Below are 18582 nucleotides of genomic sequence, written 5' to 3'. Positions count from 1 at the left end.
CAAAGAAAAAAATCCAACTAAATTTCACCAAAAACTCATTTATTTCCACAGGAATTTGATCATATTTGTGTTTATTTGAGGATATTTGCCTGTAAATTAAAAAAAATTAATAAAAGAAACTAAAGTTTGTTTTAAAATAAAATAATCTCAGTTGGAGGTTGGATGAGTTTCATGTTAAAATTAAAATGTTTTTATGGTTTTCTGTTAATTTTTTACTTTCTAGGCAACAAAGTTCAAATACAATTTATTTAACAAGTTTCTCTCTATAAGAATAATTAGTTCATCAAATAAAAACTAAGACACAGTAACACAAATATTAAAACATTTTAGCCCTAAATGAAGCAAAACATTTGATTTTGATGCTTTTTGGGAAACAAACGGTTCCAGGTTCCAGGTTCCAGGTTCCAGGTTCCTGGTTTCTGGTTCCAGGTTCCTGGTTCCTGGTTCCAGGTTCCTGGTTCCTGGTTCCAGGGTTCCAGGTTCCAGGTTCCAGGTTCCTGGTTCCAGGTTCCAGGTTCCTGGTTCCAGGTTCCAGGTTCCTGCTGGTCGGAGGATAAACTGGAGTAAAACTGGAAGATTGAAACTTTGATCATGTTTCTTATTAATTAATAACAATATTAATATTCCAGAGTCCTGGATCTGATGATGAGGAGGAAGATAAAGATCAGAGCGAAGGTGAAAAACGTTCCCCAAAAATAAAACAACCAGAAGAAACCTGGAGACGGCAGCTCAGCTGCTAGAAGGATCTAAATATTCCTCCAATAATTATTGATAAGATCATAAATCTGTTTTTTATCAGGGTTTAAATTGTTGGATCATTTTAGAGGTTTAGAAACGTCTCATCTGAATGAATGAATTTTACATCTGTAAATAATTTGGGTTTTAAAGGCGAATCAGAAACTGATTGTTGCTGCTGGCAGAAGATGCTGGTCAGAACTGGAGCACAAATCACAGCGTCTGTCTGTGGGGTGCTGGTTTGTTGAGTCTCCTCACTTTATCAATCAGGACACAAATATTAAACCTATGAGGTCACACTGGAGACGCTGCCATGGCAACACCGACCATCAGGACTGAGATCATTTCCAGCTTTTCTCTCTGAACGGGTCGGAACACGAAGCCTTTCGAGCCTGAAGGCTTTCATTCAGAACCGACTGGACTTTATGTGAACCACAAACCAGAACCAAACATCTGAGGAGTGGATTTCAGCGCTGAGCGTCCTGCGGCGCTGCGCTGCGGCGGCTAATGCGCTCCATGTGCGGGTCGACGACACGCTGAGGAAAAACAGACTGGAAACTAAAAACAAGAGGAAAAACTGAGACAGAACCGATTCAGGTTCTGCTGAGGCTCCGAGAGGCTCAGCGGGTCAGGAGGGACCAGAGAAACCAGAGCCAGCTGGTCTGGGGTTCGGCGGAGCAGCAGGTGGAGTAATTAGAGAACCAGAAACCAGGTTTGGTCCGTCAGTCGGTTCTGTTGACCCACTTAACGCTAGAAAAAAGAAAGAACAACAACAAACAGATGTTGCCATGGCAACTTCAGGTGTAGATTCACCTGGAAACCTTCCAGAATCCATCTGGGATCTGAGCTCGGTTCCAACAAAAACATTCAGAGCAGGAAACAAAGAACCGGGTCGGTTCTGGTTCTGGGTCGGTTCTGGTTCTGGGTCGGTTCCTCTTCAGGTTCTGCTCCCTCGTTTCGTTTCTCTTCTGTTTCTTATTTTCTGTTTTGGAGATAAAATCTTAACGTTCATTAATATTCATGAAGCCTCATTTGCATAAAGCCTGAGGGGATTTTTAGATCTGGGCCGGTTCTGAAGAACTGGGCCGGGTTATTCTGACACCTTTCAGCCGTTTGATGCTTTTATTCTGGCGGTCCGTCTGTTGTGTTCGGAGTTTGACTCTGTTTTCAGTTTGTTGCCATGGCAACAGGGTTCGTTCTGGATCTGGGCCTCAGGAACCGGATCAAACAGGCTGGTTCTGCTACAAACCCGACCAGAACCAGAACTAAGGATTAGATCAGAAACAATCAGCAGAATCTCCAGTTATCAGTTATTATATGAAAAACGTGATAAAAATAATTGATCAATATTTTTGTTCAAATCATATTTTCTGTTGTGTGAAAATTTGATTTGATTGTTTCAGCCCAGAAAATGAATCATAAACTGAAGTCAGAATAAAAGTCATTTTTATTCAACAAAAAGGTTAAATTTTAGATGGAGGCCCTCAGGTGGGATGGAGGCCCTCAGGTGGGACGGAGGCCCTCAGGTGGCCGGAGGCCCTCAGGTGGGATGGAGGCCCTCAGGTGGGACGGAGGCCCTCAGGTGGGATGGAGGCCCTCAGGTGGGCGGAGGCCCTCAGGTGGGCGGAGGCCCTCAGGTGGGATGGAGGCCCTCAGGTGGCCGGAGGCCCTCAGGTGGGATGGAGGCCCTCAGGTGGATGGAGGCCCTCAGGTGGGCGGCGCCCCTTCAGGACGGACGGCGGCGCTAACGGAGCGGCAGCATCATGCTGAGGTCTGTTTTCATTTTCCATCTGGAATCTTGATGCTTTTTGAAGGCAGGAAAATGATCCAACCAGAGCATGTCCATCAGGTGGAGGTCTGGACTTTGACTAGGCCACTGCAGCACCTGATTCCATCTTCAGTTGTAGATCTGCTGATGTGTTTGGTCCTGGTTCTGACCCAGTTTGGACCCGTTTCAGCTGCTGGATTCATGGACTGGTTTGGGCTTCAGAGGAAATCCAGAAACCAGTAGGTCTGTTCTGGTCCCAGTAGAAACCAGTAGATCTGTTCTGGTCCCAGTAGAAACCAGTAGGTCTGTTCTGGTCCCAGTAGATTCTGAGTGGAAACATTCCTGCAGCTCCGGTTCTGATTCCTGCAGCAGTTTTCCTCTCTGGGCCCAAACAGAACCATCTGGTTCCACTTAGCTCTGATGTTCCCAGTGCAGCAGCCCCGCCCCCTTCTCACTGGTCATAAACCAGTTTAACTGGAGGAGACTGTGCGGCCCACTAACCACAGCCTGACGGGTCCGGTTCTGCCTCGGGTTTAATTAACGATAAGAACCGATAGGAGAGCAGCTCATTTCACACCCAGGTGGTTCTGAGCCACAAACCCGCCGGGCCAGAAACCGTCCTGCAGGCCCGCCGGGCCAGAAACCGTCCAGCAGACCCGCCGGGCCGGCTGCAGAACTTTAACTGGAAACACGTTTATCCTTCTGCTCAGAAAGAAGAAATTAATTTATCGGTTCTTCTGGAAATAAATCATGAATTAAAGATTCAGTCAGACTGAGAACATCGATCTGATCTCCACAAAATAAAATCCTTCAGTTTGTCCTCAAATAAAATGAAACATCCAGGAGTTCAGTTCTGGTTCTGACCCGGAAACACCTGGTTCTGTAAGTACTGATCCGTTTATTAAAGAACTCCATAAAAACAAGCAGAACTTCACAAAGAACAGAACAAAATTCAGAGCAGCTTCAAGTTTCTCTGTGTGTAAACTACACATTAAATAAACTACGTTAAATAAACTACGTTAAATAAACTACACACTAAATAAACTACACATTAAATAAACTACATATTAAATACACTACATGTTAAATAAACTACACATTAAATAAACTACGTTAAATAAACTACACGTTAAATAAACTACACATTAAATAAACTACGTTAAATAAACTACACGTTAAATAAACTACACATTAAATAAACTACACGTTAAATAAACTACACATTAAATACACTACACACTAAATAAACTACACACTAAATAAACTACACACTAAATAAACTACACATTAAATAAACTACATATTAAATAAACTACACATTAAATACACTACACACTAAATAAACTACACACTAAATAAACTACACACTAAATAAACGACACACTAAATAAACTACACATTAAATAAACTACACGCTAAATAAACTACACATTAAATAAACTACACACTAAATAAACTACACATTAAATAAACTACACACTAAATAAACTACATGTTAAATAAACTACACATTAAATAAACTACACACTAAATAAACTACATGTTAAATAAACTACACATTAAATAAACTACATATTAAATAAACTACACACTAAATAAACTACATGTTAAATAAACTACACGTTAAATAAACTACACATTAAATAAACTACATGCTAAATAAACTACATGCTAAATAAACTACACATTAAATAAACTACACACCAAATAAACTACACATTAAATAAACTACATGCTAAATAAACTACATGCTAAATAAACTACATGCTAAATAAACTACACATTAAATAAACTACACACTAAATAAACTACATGTTAAATAAACTACACACTAAATAAACTACATGTTAAATAAACTACATATTAAATAAACTACATATTAAATAAACTACACATTAAATAAACTACATATTAAATAAACTACACACTAAATAAACTACACACTAAATAAACTACACATTAAATAAACTACATGCTAAATAAACTACACATTAAATAAACTACACACTAAATAAACTACATGTTAAATAAACTACACACTAAATAAACTACATGTTAAATAAACTACATATTAAATAAACTACACATTAAATAAACTACATATTAAATAAACTACACATTAAATAAACTACATATTAAATAAACTACACATTAAATAAACTACATATTAAATAAACTACACACTAAATAAATTACATGCTAAATAAACTACACGTTAAATAAACTACACATTAAATAAACTACATGCTAAATAAACTACACATTAAATAAACTACACATTAAATAAACTACATGCTAAATAAACTACATGTTAAATAAACTACACACTAAATAAACTACACACTAAATAAACTACACATTAAATAAACTACACGCTAAATAAACTACACATTAAATAAACTACACACTAAATAAACTACACGTTAAATAAACTACACACTAAATAAACTACATGTTAAATAAACTACATATTAAATAAACTACACACTAAATAAACTACATATTAAATAAACTACACACTAAATAAACTACATGCTAAATAAACTACATGTTAAATATGTAGTTTATTGTGTAGTTTATTGGACCCAGGTTCTCCTTTTGAACAGATCCCTTTAAAATCTGTTTTTCCTTCATTTCTCCTGTTCATGCAGTAAATTGTTGTTTTATGTTTCTGTGTATTTTTGCTATAATTTTTATTATTTTAACTTTTATTTGGCTTTAAAAGGATCAAATATTCAGAAAATTGATATAAAAAGTAACAGAAACTCAGATGTTGATAATATAACTGATAAAAGCCGTTTATTAATAATAACTTTAAGTGGAGGTCAAAGGTCGCCTGCTTTTCTTCCCTCCAGCAGAACCAGAACTTGATCCTTCAGGCTGTTACAGAAACATCTGGAGCAGCAGAACCAAGCGGGTCCGGGCCGCGGTCCAACTCCAGCTTCAGCTGAGCAGAACCAAACCTGGAGCAACGCTCGGCTGCTGGTCTGAGGAGAAACACGGACCTGGATCCACCGAGCAGCTGGAAATGAACCGGACCGGATCCGGACCCAAACAGGTTCTGACAGGTTCTGGTTTACAGACGGTTTCTCTCCTGAGTCTCCGTTTCCCACAGTGGAGCTAATCTGCTGCAGGACCTCTGACCTGCTGAAGGTCAGAGGTCAAACCAACTGTTGGTGTAAGGTTACAGCCGCCTCGGGTTCTGGACGGGTTCTGGACGGGTTCCAGCCGGAGCTTCTCCTTCAGGCGCCACAAACGGGCAGAGAACGATGACGCCTCGTTCTGCTCTGAAACTGCAGCACAGATCAACCTGCTGCAGCACAACGGTTTAACCTGCTGCAGCACAACGGTTTAACCTGCTGCAGCACAACGGTTTAACCTGCTGCAGCACAACGGTTTAACCTGCTGCAGCACAACGGTTTAACCTGCTGCAGCACAACGGTTTAATCTGCTGCAGCACAACGGTTTAACCTGCTGCAGCACAACAGAGTTTAACCTGCTGCAGCACAACAGAGTTTAACCTGCTGCAGCACAACAGAATTTAACCTGCTGCAGCACAACAGATCCTTCGGTTCATGAAGGATCCAGAAAATCCTCAGAGTTTCGTCTCCAGACGCTGCAGCGGCTTTCATGTCCTAATTAAAGTCACATCCAGCTGCAGCAGGTTCAGCTTCCTGCCGGCGATTCCTTTAACGAACCTTCCTGGGAAACATCCATCAGAGGAGAACGTCTGAACCGGGCCGAACCGGGCCGGCCTCCGTTCTGCTTTAATTAGGCCGTTTCCTCCCTGACGCCTTCAGAGGATCGTCACCGCTAAATCAGCAGCGCAGAACCAGATCAACCAGAACCAGATCAACCAGAACCAGATCAACCAGAACCAGATCAACCAGATCAACCAGGAGCAGATCAACCAGGACCAGATCAACTAGAACCAGATCAACCAGAACCAGATCAACCAGAACCAGATCAACCAGAACCAGATCAACCAGAACCAGATCAACCAGAACCAGAGTTAACCTTCTGGTTTACTCGGATCATTAAGGTCCGATCGACCTGCAGGTCCAAAAGTCCGGGCAGCTTCTCTTTCTGTCTGCCTTCGTTTGCAGTGGGACAGAATTAAACGTGACGCAGCTCGATAAATGATTTAGTTTCGTTTTCTGATGTGACATAAAAACCATCAGAGGTTTAAAATCCTGTAAACAGCAACAATAATCATAACTAGAGGAAAATAAACTAAATGACACCAGGAAGACAAAACTGCATAAAAACACAGAGACATGAAATAATGTAAATATGACCAGTTAGTCCTAAAAATAAAGAGAAAATGGTTGAGAGGCTCTGAGCAGCTGGACAATATGAATAAAACTAGAAATAAACTAATAAAACTATCAGAGGTCCAGAAAATATTAAATATTAAAACAAACCTTCTCAGTGAAAACATTCTAAACAAAAATGATTAAATCAGCCAAACTGTGATCCGCTTTGTGATTTTTCATCCATAATTAGATCAAATAAACGTTTGTTGACAAACATTTAATTTTTCTCGGCAGTTTGATCAACTGGATTCTGATTCTGATCTGTTTTTCCTCCAATAAATACATAAATCCGATCATTTCCAAACGTCTGCAGTCTGAACGTCGCGTTTCTCCGACATGCGTCGTAATTCAGCCGCAGACGGTAAAACTGGACTAAACAGAGGAAACGCTGACGATGAGAGCAGAGGGTCAGTGAACGCATCACAGCCGCTGGAACTGATGGTAGAGGAGCAGAAACTGAAACTGTTTGAGTGACAGCTAACAGGAAACGCCTCACAACCAACCAAATCCTTCAGCATGACATCACTTCCTGTCCTCGTTTCTCACAGGGAGCAAAGCAGACGGAGCGTCTCATTACTCCACATGAAGAAGAACCCGACATTCCTCCTGACTAATGAAAGTCATATTTCAGCTGCAGGCGGACGCAGGAACACAAAGGAAATATTTCCAGAGCAGCTCATGATGAGTTATGGCTGCTGGGAAAATATTAATCATGTCACATAAAAACGCCTTCGCCGCTTCTGAGCCAGAAGGTTTCAGCGAGGAGGAGGAGGAGGAGGAGGAAGAAACGTCTTTCCCACAGAGACGGATTGTTTACGTCTGGACCAACAAGTCTGGTCAGAAAGCAACCAGAAAATCCTGAGAAATGTTCATGTTTGTTTAAAAACAGCCAGAAGAGACGATAAGAGAAGTTATGACTTCAGAAACGTTCCTGTCCTGAGCAGAGACCTGGGCTGCTGAGACCTGGGCTGCTGAGACCTGAGCTGCTGAGACCTGGGCTGCTGGGGCCTGAGCTGCTGAGACCTGGGCTGCTGAGACCTGGGCTGCTGAGACCTGGGCTGCTGAGACCTGGGCTGCTGGGGCCTGGGCTGCTGAGACCTGGGCTGCTGGGACCTGGGCTGCTGAGACCTGGGCTGCTGGGGCCTGAGCTGCTGAGACCTGGGCTGCTGAGACCTGGGCTGCTGAGACCTGGGCTGCTGAGACCTGGGCTGCTGGGGCCTGGGCTGCTGAGACCTGGGCTGCTGGGGCCTGGGCTGCTGAGACCTGGGCTGCTGAGACCTGGGCTGCTGAGACCTGGGCTGCTGAGACCTGGGCTGCTGAGACCTGGGCTGCTGGGGCCTGGGCTGCTGAGACCTGGGCTGCTGAGACCTGGGCTGCTGAGACCTGGGCTGCTGAGACCTGGGCTGCTGGGGCCTGGGCTGCTGAGACCTGGGCTGCTGGGACCTGGGCTGCTGAGACCTGGGCTGCTGAGACCTGAGCTGCTGAGACCTGAGCTGCTGAGACCTGAGCTGCTGAGACCTGAGCTGCAGAGACCTGGGCTGAAAACCACCAGGATGTTTTTACTCAGGTTTTAATAAAATCAGGAGAAAACGAGACGATTTGTCTGCAGAGGAAAACTGAGAAAACAGAAACAAAAGTTTTATTAAATAAACTGAACTTATAGAGGAAAAACGGTTTAAATAGAAACATTTCTGGATATTTAAACCTCAGATCAAAACTGTGGGAAATTAATTTTTATATAGAGTTAAAGTTTGTTTAATGAACTAAAATAAAAACAGAAATTTTCTTGTTTGTCTCATTTATTGCAGTTTTTCCAGTTAAAGATTTACTGAGTTTATCCAACAATTATGGAAAAACTTTCAGATAAAAAACATCAGAAAAAGTTTTACTTTTAAATATTTATCAACATTTTATCAAAGTAAACCACATACTTTTAATTTCTATAATAAAATATTGTAATCCTAAATGTTTTTATTAAAATCCTCATAATTACTAAAAATAAAGGATTATTCTGCATGTTTCTCTGAGAGATGAAGTTATTAATAAACTTTTCTGTAATTTTTTTAGCTGTTAAACAGGATTAAATTAACTTTATTTATTATAAACAATCTGCTGAACAAAACGTTTTTATTATGAATATTTCTGCATGAATAAAATAACCATCAGCGTTTTGTTCTGTGTTTTTACTGTTGTGTGGTTCTGAAGGATTCTCATTCATTTCTCGGGTTGGTCCAGATCTCTGCAGAACCTTGGCTTCATGTTCTGTGATTTACATCTTTGGATCGTCTGTCGGTGGAAACCCGGCCGTTTCTCTCGCCTCGTTTCTGTCCACAGACAGAAGCGTCTTTGTTCTGGACCGGGTCTGGACTGGGTCTGGACCAGGTCCGGCTTCCTGCTGCCGGCTCCTCGCCGTCAGGATCCGACAACGAGGCCGCTCCGCTCCGACCCGGTTCCCTCTGTCAGCATTTCTGGGTCGGAACCGACGGTTCTGTGCAGGTCTGAAGAAAAACTTCAGTAGAATCGAGAATCTAGACAGTTTTAATCTAGGCGATTATTATTAATATGTTAATGTTTGTAATAAATAGTTTTATTTATTGTTTCCATCCATTTTTCTCCTCCATGGATCCACAGAGGGTCAAAACTTTACATACAGCTGGTCCTCCATGCCGCCGCAGGAAGTTGATCCTCCATCTGGAGCTTTTTGGATTCATCAGGAAGTTTTACTGTTTTTCTCTCGAACCGTTTTGAGTTTTGGTTTTTCAGGGTTTTGTCCCTCCCAGGATGCCGTACTCACTTCATTCCTTAGTTTGTGATTCTTGGCTCTTGGTTCTGTTCTCTGTTTTCGTCTCACCTGGTTCTCATGTCCATTAATCACCTCCCAGCAGCTGGAAGTCAGCCAGTTCCTTCACCTCGCTGTCAGATCCCACCATCGTCCTCCATGTTTACTGATTCCCAGCAGATTTTCTCCTGAAGTTTGTTATTCTGTCAGTAATTATTCACACCAACAACACATTTCCTTTATCCTGCTTTTGGTCCAACAGAACAAAACATGAACATTAAAATTCAGATTAGATTAGATTAAGTTTAGATTAGATTAAGTTTAGATTAGATTAGGTTTAGATTAGATTAGATTAGATTAGATTAGGTTTAGATTAGATTAGGTTTAGATTAGATTAGATTAGGTTTAGATTAGATTAGGTTTAGATTAGATTAGGTTTAGATTAGATTAGGTTTAGATTAGATTAGATTAGTTTAGATTAGATTAGGTTAGATTAGATTATGGTTTAGATTAGTTGGTTTAGATTAGATTAGGTTTAGATAGATAGTTAGATTAGATTAGGTTTAGATAGATTAGTTAGATAGATTAGTTAGATTAGATTAGGTTAGATTAGATGATTAGGTTTGATTAAGTTTGATTTAGGTTTAGATTAGATAGATTGGTTTGTTAGATTTAGGTTTAGTTAGATAGGTTTAAGATTAGGTTTTGATTAGTTTGTTAGATTAGGTTTGATTCGATTAGATTAGGTTCGCTTGCTTCGGTTTGAGATTAGATTAGCTTCGGTTCGCTCGCTTGCTTCGTTTCGTTCGCTTCCTTTTGCTCCTTCGGTTCGCTTCGCTTCCTTGGTTCGTTCGCTTCGCTTCGGTTTGCTCGCTTGGTTTCGCTGCTTCGGTTTGATTAGATTCGGTTCAGATTAGGTTTAGATTAGATTAGTTTAGATTAGATTAGGTTTAGATTAGATTAGATTAGGTTTAGATTAGATTAGATTAGGTTTAGATTAGATTAGGTTTAGATTAGATTAGGTTTAGATTAGATTAGGTTTAGATTAGATTAGGTTTAGATTAGTGTAGCCCAATTACACCGTTTTAACATGGGTAAGGGCCCCTGAGTTCATTAAACTCATCAAGTTATAAATAATAATTTTAGTACACTCTCGTGTTTTAAACTTATGTTGAGTTTAGATGTACTTAATTACCCGGTATTTCTTTCCCTTCTCACCAATTAGTAGACTTAAACAGAAATACACACTCTAAGTATAGTTCTTAATAAATCAAACGTACACCTGTATGAGAATTAAACATGTATTAAACACATTAACAAATGCACAAACTGTGAAATACTTCACTCTTTTAAGTTCACACAATATATTAATTAATGTGGGCCCACAGTTCTAAGTTCACCTAAGCCGGCAATACTTAACTAAAATAGTGTCCCAACAAAACAAAAAGAAACCCCGTTGCAGGCCTGTTGTGAAGCGTGGAACTTGGCGCCCCTCTCCGAGTGAAACCCCGAGCCCTTTCAACACCTCACCCGTCCTCAGTCCAGCCAGCAAGATGTCCTCAGGCCCCAACCAGTCCGGTAGTCCTCAGGATTCGGGAACAGAGACGTCCAGCGTAGCCCAGTCCTCCAACCACTCCACCACTCTTTCCACATGCGTAGCTCGCTGCTCCAGGCGCTACTCCATAAAGCTCCCACTTCGGAAACTTTAACTGAACTGTCCGTTAGCCGGGTTAGCTAACAGTCCTCAACGGCTATTCACTGAGTTAGCGAATAATAAATGCCTCAGCGAGCATTACATATAGTGTTCAGTGAGCTCCGGTCTGGAACTCACAGCAGCGGTAAAACAGAGCGTAGGGTTGATATACTTTCACCGACTGTCGAGCTGAAAGCCGAATTATGTACAAACCCGTTCGCTAAATTCTGTCACGTCTTCTCTCTTTTTCGGGATTCTCACTCTCTACTTCCTGTCTCTCCCCTCTTCTCTCTCCTCTCCTCCTCACCCTCAGCCAACCACGGACCAGTCAAGTTCCTCTGATCTACCCCACTTCCTCCCGCAACATGAGCCTTTCAAAATAAAATACAGTGAAAATTACTTTTTAAAGAACCTGAAATACAGTTTCTGGTTAACACTGATTAATAACATTTTTAGCATATTTAAGCAACACATTCTAAACTATCACTCCTTTGAACTTAATTCCTTACAAACACCTTTAGTTTGGACCGGGTTACACCCTCCCCCCTCTAAACGTCTGGTGTCCTCAACAGACTAACACCTGACTAACTGAACAATGGGAAGGGCAGTTTAAACTACATTTTAGCTCTGTATTTTAATGACAACACCCCTGTGAACAATAGTGAGGGGTCGATCACTAGATTTGCCAGGTTCATCATAAGTAAGTCTCACTACTGGTTTAATGGTACGTTTTGGTCTGGAATGTGCATGACTCATCCATCTGCCAGAACTACTTGGACATGGCCTGTCATCTTCACTAGAGACAGGTTCAGGTTCAGATTCAGATGCTGTGTCATCACTGGTTAACCTCTCCACAATATGGTCTGCTTCTTGTGAGGGTTCCTCGTCCATTGCAATATGAACCTGAGGCCCTTTTGGTTTACGGCTATTGTTGTGTTTTTGGAGTATTCCCTCCAGATAAGTCCGGTATGGTCGATGTGGTAACTCCCACTCAAAGTCAGATGACTCGGTGGACTCCCCAGGTGCCACCTGTACTGAATGATCACCGTCGTGTCCCTTAGACTTAGTTCCTCTTCGTGCTCTTGTTGGTAACTTTTGGTGAACCTCTGGAAGATTATCCACCATAGGCAGACGCACATAGTCTCCTATGGGCAAAAGGTTGTCTCTATGCATAGTTTTGAACTTCCCTTTTCCATTCTGTGGCTTCACTTTATACACAGGCAGATTTGGCATCTTCTCCACAACAACATAGGGAATATCACACCAGCGGTTCTCAAGCTTATGTTTCCCTTTCAGTCCAAGGTTTTTCATCAAAACTTTGTCACCAAGTTCCAGATGATGAAACCCAAGTCTCCTGTCATATGCTTTTTTGTTACGCAGATGTAGTTTGTTGGCTGCTTCAGTTGCCATGTCATACGCTCTTTGCAAGTTATCTTTTAACTTTGCAACATAAGCGGAATGCTGATGTTCCCCATCTTCACCGAAAGACATCCCAAAGCACATATCGACTGGGAGTTTTGCTTCTCGCCCAAACATTAGGAAATATGGAGAAAATCCAGTTGCATCACATTTAGTGCTATTATAAGCATGCACTAAGTGAACAACATGCTGGCTCCACTGTCTTTTCTTTTCCTGATTCAACGTTCCCAGCATGGATAGCAAAGTCCTATTAAATCTCTCTGGCTGCGGATCACCTTGTGGGTGATACGGAGTTGTCCGAGATTTTTTAATGCCCAACAGCATCAACAGTTCCTTGATGAGTCGAGACTCAAAGTCCCTTCCCTGATCGGAGTGAATACGTGTTGGAAGTCCATAATGCACAAAATACTTCTCCACTAAAATCTTAGCAACTGTGAGAGCCTTTTGATTTTTAGCAGGAAAAGCTTGAGCATATCTGGTGAAATGGTCTGTGATGACTAACACATTGCTGATGCCTTTGGAATCTGGTTCCATGGAAAGGAAATCAATACAAACCAGATCCAATGGACCAGTGCTAACCATTTGGTTTAAAGGTGCTACTTTTGAACACGGAGTTTTCCGCAAAACACAATCTCCACAGTTTTTAATGTACTGTTCAACATCAGTGGACATTTTAGGCCAGAAAAATCTACTTCTGAGCAAATCAGTAGTTCTTTCAACTCCTAGATGGCCTAAATCATCATGAAGAGATTTCAGCACAGTTGCTCTGAACTGGGCAGGCAGGACCAGTTGGTGAGCTTTGTGTGAGGACTGAGTTTTACTCACACGATACAACAGTCCATTTTTCATGTGTAACTTTCCAATCTCTCTCTTCATGGCCATCATCTCTGGATTAGCTTTGAGGTCATCAGGCCATTTTCCATCGCTCAGCACTTGGATGATTGGTCCTATGACAGAGTCGTCACTTTGAGCTGTAATAAGTTCTTGTCTTGACATTTGTTCTAGTGAGTTTAGTTGCAATCGTGTAGGATAAGCATACACATCAGGGATGCACTCGGGAGAGATTCCAAGCTGTTCTGCATAAGTAGGAGAATCTGTAGGAAAATCATGGGTGCCAACTCTCTGACATATCGACTTTACTCCCGCTTGTGATATACTTTGCCACTCAAGATCCCCTTCCCCAGGATCCATCCGTGACAATAGATCGGCATCAATGTTGTTTTTTCCCCGTCTGTAGATTATGTCAAAATCGTAGGCTGATAAGTCTGACAGCCAACGATGCCCAGTAGCATTTAGCTTTGCTGAGGTGAGGACATAAGTCAGGGGATTGTTGTCCGTTCGTACAGTGAAGCGTGCTCCATAGAGATAATCATGGAATTTCTCCACAACCGCCCACTTAAGAGACAGAAACTCCAACTGATGAATGGCATAATTCTTTTCTGACGAGCTTAGTTTGCGGCTAGCAAATGCCACTGGTCGCAGTCCCTCAGGATACTCTTGGTAAAGGACAGCGCCTAGTCCGTTCAAACTGGCGTCTACATGTAAGACATAAGCTTTGCTGGGGTCAGCGAAAGCCAGGACCGGGGCATTGGTAAGGCAGTGTTTCACTTCCTCAAATGCATCAGTGCATGCTTGATCCCACCTCTCCCGGAATGGCTCCCGTTCATCCAAATAAGCCTTAGCTTCACCCTTTTTGGACTTCCTCCCACTCTGTGTGGGTCCATATCCTTTAGTTAGGTCAGTCAATGGGCGAACTATGGAAGAATAACCCTGGATAAACCTCCGGTAGTACCCACAAAATCCTAAAAATGACCGCAGGGTCTTCAGATTAGTAGGCATCGGCCAGGTAGTGACAGCTTCAATTTTTGCTGGATCAGCTGAGACACCTTCTGCAGACACTATGTGTCCTACATATTTCACCTTTGTCTGACAGAACTGACATTTATCCAGAGAAATCTTGAGCCCTACTTCTTGAAGTCTGTCCAGAACCTTTAGAAGTCTCTCCTCATGTTCTTCTAGAGTCTTTCCAAAGATAATAAGGTCATCAAGGTACACAAGTACTTGGAGGAGGTTCATGTCACCTACTGCTTTCTCCATCAAACGTTGGAAAGTTGCAGGGGCTCCGGTGATACCCTGTGGCATCCTCTCAAACTGATAAAATCCTAGAGGGCAAATAAAAGCTGTTTTTTCTTTGTCCTCTTCTTTCATAGCTATCTGATAATAGCCACTCCTCAAATCTAAGACTGAAAACCACTGACTACCAGAGAGGCAGTCAAGAGCTTCATCAATACGGGGTGTGGTGTATTGATCGGGCACAGTTCGACTGTTAAGTGTCCGATAATCAACACACATCCGTACATCTCCATTCTTTTTCCTCACAATGACGATGGGAGACGCATATGGGCTTTTAGACTCTTTAATGATGCCTGCAGCTAGAAGTTTCTGTATATGACAGCGTACATCATTAATATCTGCAGGAGCAATGCGTCTGGAGCGCTCTCGAAATGGGCGGGGATCTGATAGCCTAATTGTGTGCTCCACCTCTTTAGCGAGTCCCACATCCAGCTCATCCAGAGAAAAAACAGATGCTCGTTCAGATAGCTTCTGACAAAGTCTTTGCTTCCATTGTTCTGGAACCGGTGACTCTCCAAAATTTATCAGACTTGCATCAAATCCTAAATTTACAGTGTTTTGTTTGGAAACTGTGGTGACAACATCAGTGACGCACAGACATCCCACAACAGTGCCAGCTGGTACTGTTATGTCTCTCAAAGATTCATTCTGGAACAATAACGTCAGCTGGTTCACATCCACAGCATTACTTGGAATCACCATGGCTTGTAGCAGTACACCAGCAGGAAGTGGATTTACGTTTGAAGACTCAACTACCAAGATGTCTTCAGAGAGAGGCTTCTCCACATCCACGCTGCAAGATGCTTTACATATACTTCCAGCAGGAAATGTCAGATCGCCAGGACCCTCCCATTTTACACATCCGATTTCTTCGTTTTCTTCTTTTAAATCCAAGTTTCTTTCTGCATCTCCAGGCAAAACCCCGCAAATTCCTAATGTTTGAACCTGCGCCTCAGATGTTTCCTCACACAGCTGAGCCAAGCGTTTTGGAAGATTGGCTTTTGCATTGGTGCCAATGATGACAGGGGTTTGGTCTGGACCAGGTGGATCTGGACAAATCAGAGCTAGGACTGACAAAGTAGCTGGAGCTCCAGTCACTTTCTTAGGAAACTCCATATCTACTATCACATAGCCAAGATATGGGTAGCTTGACTCACTCAGACCCCATATGTCCAGTTTACTGACAGGGTGAATGGGTGTGTCAGACAGGTACCTCCTGTACCAGGATTCAAAGATGATGCTAACCCGGGAACCACTGTCTAATAGGGCATTACATAACTGTCCATTGATTTTTAAAGGTTCCAAGGACGGTGGTCCTATTAGTCCTTCTGGGAGCCCGACCGGTTGTATGTTAGCCACTGCACTCTTTCTCACTGTAGCACTTTGCTCAACACTTTCATCAGTATGAGGCTGAGTATTTGAACTTTTAGCTTTTTTGAGTGCTTGGATTAGCCTCAGAATGACTTTATTTTGATTTTCAGGACTTCTGCATTTGCTTGCTATGTGTCCACTTTCACCACAGCGATAGCAAAAACGTTCATCCATGTCAGGATGTCTATTTGGAGTGTGCACTGCCATGACAGCTGGTGTTGTTTCAGCCTGATGTGACACTCTCGACTTGACTTTTTGCTGCAGCTGTTTAACTTGTTTCTTTAAAGCGACAACATCAGCATCCAGACTTGGTTCTTTAAGTCTCTCTCTGTCAGTTGAACATTTGTCTTGCTTGTCTGCCGTATCTTGAAGGGATTTTGAAGACAACGCAGCGAACATTGACTTCACCTCTTTTATCTCGGCTCTTAGACTCTGAATTTCACTCTGATTGTGGTCCAACTGAGGTTTTGGGTGGACTGCACGTACGGATGGAGACAATTTAGCTCTAGATGCTTCATACTCCTCTTCAGCACGAATTTCACGCAATAGTTCAAGAAAGGTCGGAGGGTTCCCTTTTCTCTCCCTCAACCTGAGCTGAATTAGCATTAAATCTGAACCCACTGCGCCCTTAAGCAACTGTTCAATCCGAGCTTTGTTCATGCTTGAGGCAGGAAGGCCATCTTTTTGAACTACTTTCGACAAACTGCGCTCTAGTCTTCGTAGGAAATCTGACAGCTTTTCCCCAGACTGTTGCTGCATCAGTCTGAAAGCAAAGTATAAATCATCTCCTGACTCTGCCATCCCAAATGCACTGTCAAGAGCTTCTAGACACTCTTCCGGACTGACATCTGGATCCGAAAGGCGAACTGCCTTGATGACTTCTAATGCAGGACCTTTTAGGCTCTCCATTATTCTCCTTCGTTTTTCTTTGGGCGAACATTCACTCACTTCCACCATCATGTAAGCTTGCTCCAACCAATGATCAAATTGTTCCTCACCTGCAGGAGTAGGTAGTAGGCCAGAGAAAGTGCGCAGGCGGCGAAAACCTCCAGCTTCTGTTGCAGGTTTAGCTGCTTTGTCCAGTAGATCACTCACAGCACGAATGAGGGACTCTGTAGGTGAGGGTACAGGTTCTGACCCAGTTAGAAGAGCATGCACATCCTCTGCAGTCTTCCCTTCTGCTTGTAACAGAGTATTTAGTTTGACACTAAAATCTTCATCTGCACTTGAAGATTCTGCCACAATGAATATAGGCCATACTGTAGATTCATCTAAAGTCAACACCTCATTTGGTATGTCTGCATTTGTAAGTTTTTCCCTGCACTCACAAAGCACTAATATTTGATCTGTTGATTCGTCAAACATTCTTCCCCTAACACGCACACGCCCAAGACACTTTATAGTTTGCAATGTCTCTTCTATTTGTGCAACTTCTGTATTTTGAGGAACTTTTGTCAACAAGGCATGGCTCTCATTTATGCCCTCCCCTAGACACCAGTTCTTAAGTTTAGTCACCATAACCTCAGTTTGCTCCATTTTCTCTTAATTTTTTTTTTCTTAAAAATAACGATCAGGAAAGTACTTTGAACTAATATATCAATAAACTCAAACAACGAATCCCAGCGGTGCCTCCATTTTATGTAGCCCAATTACACCGTTTTAACATGGGTAAGGGCCCCTGAGTTCATTAAACTCATCAAGTTATAAATAATAATTTTAGTACACTCTCGTGTTTTAAACTTATGTTGAGTTTAGAGTAATAATATACCCGTATTTCTTTCCCTTCTCACCAAATAGTAGACTTAAACAGAAATAACACACTCTAAGTATAGTTCTTAATAAATCAAACGTACACCTGTATGAGAATTAAACATGTATTAAACACATTAACAAATGCACAAACTGTGAAATACTTCACTCTTTTAAGTTCACACAATATATTAATTAATGTGGGCCCACAGTTCTAAGTTCACCTAAGCCGGCAATACTTAACTAAAATAGTGTCCCAACAAAACAAAAAGAAACCCCGTTGCAGGCCTGTTGTGAAGCGTGGAACTTGGCGCCCCTCTCCGAGTGAAACCCCGAGCCCTTTCAACACCTCACCCGTCCTCAGTCCAGCCAGCAAGATGTCCTCAGGCCCCAACCAGTCCGGTAGTCCTCAGGATTCGGGAACAGAGACGTCCAGCGTAGCCCAGTCCTCCAACCACTCCACCACTCTTTCCACATGCGTAGCTCGCTGCTCCAGGCGCTACTCCATAAAGCTCCCACTTCGGAAACTTTAACTGAACTGTCCGTTAGCCGGGTTAGCTAACAGTCCTCAACGGCTATTCACTGAGTTAGCGAATAATAAATGCCTCAGCGAGCATTA

General features: G+C 42.1%; 1 protein-coding gene and 1 long non-coding RNA gene across 8 annotated transcripts in view; one reads left to right on the top strand and one right to left on the bottom strand.

Moving 5' to 3' along the window:
- LOC116712074 (NACHT, LRR and PYD domains-containing protein 3-like) overlaps positions 1–18582 on the top strand; it is a 1065068-nt gene that overhangs the window by 67307 nt on the left and 979179 nt on the right. The gene's annotated exons all lie outside the window — the stretch shown is intronic.
- LOC116712205 (uncharacterized) lies at positions 6636–8721 on the bottom strand. Its single transcript, XR_004337474.1, has 2 exons — positions 8353–8721; positions 6636–7767 (listed from the first exon to the last, which is right to left on the bottom strand). It is a non-coding gene; the product is annotated as an uncharacterized LOC116712205 (long non-coding RNA).

Source organism: Xiphophorus hellerii, chromosome 21 (assembly GCF_003331165.1).
Source record: "Xiphophorus hellerii strain 12219 chromosome 21, Xiphophorus_hellerii-4.1, whole genome shotgun sequence".
Classification (NCBI taxonomy): domain Eukaryota; kingdom Metazoa; phylum Chordata; class Actinopteri; order Cyprinodontiformes; family Poeciliidae; genus Xiphophorus; species Xiphophorus hellerii.
The sequence above is the reverse complement of the archived record's forward strand: the minus strand, read 5'-3'. Positions and strand labels throughout refer to the sequence as shown.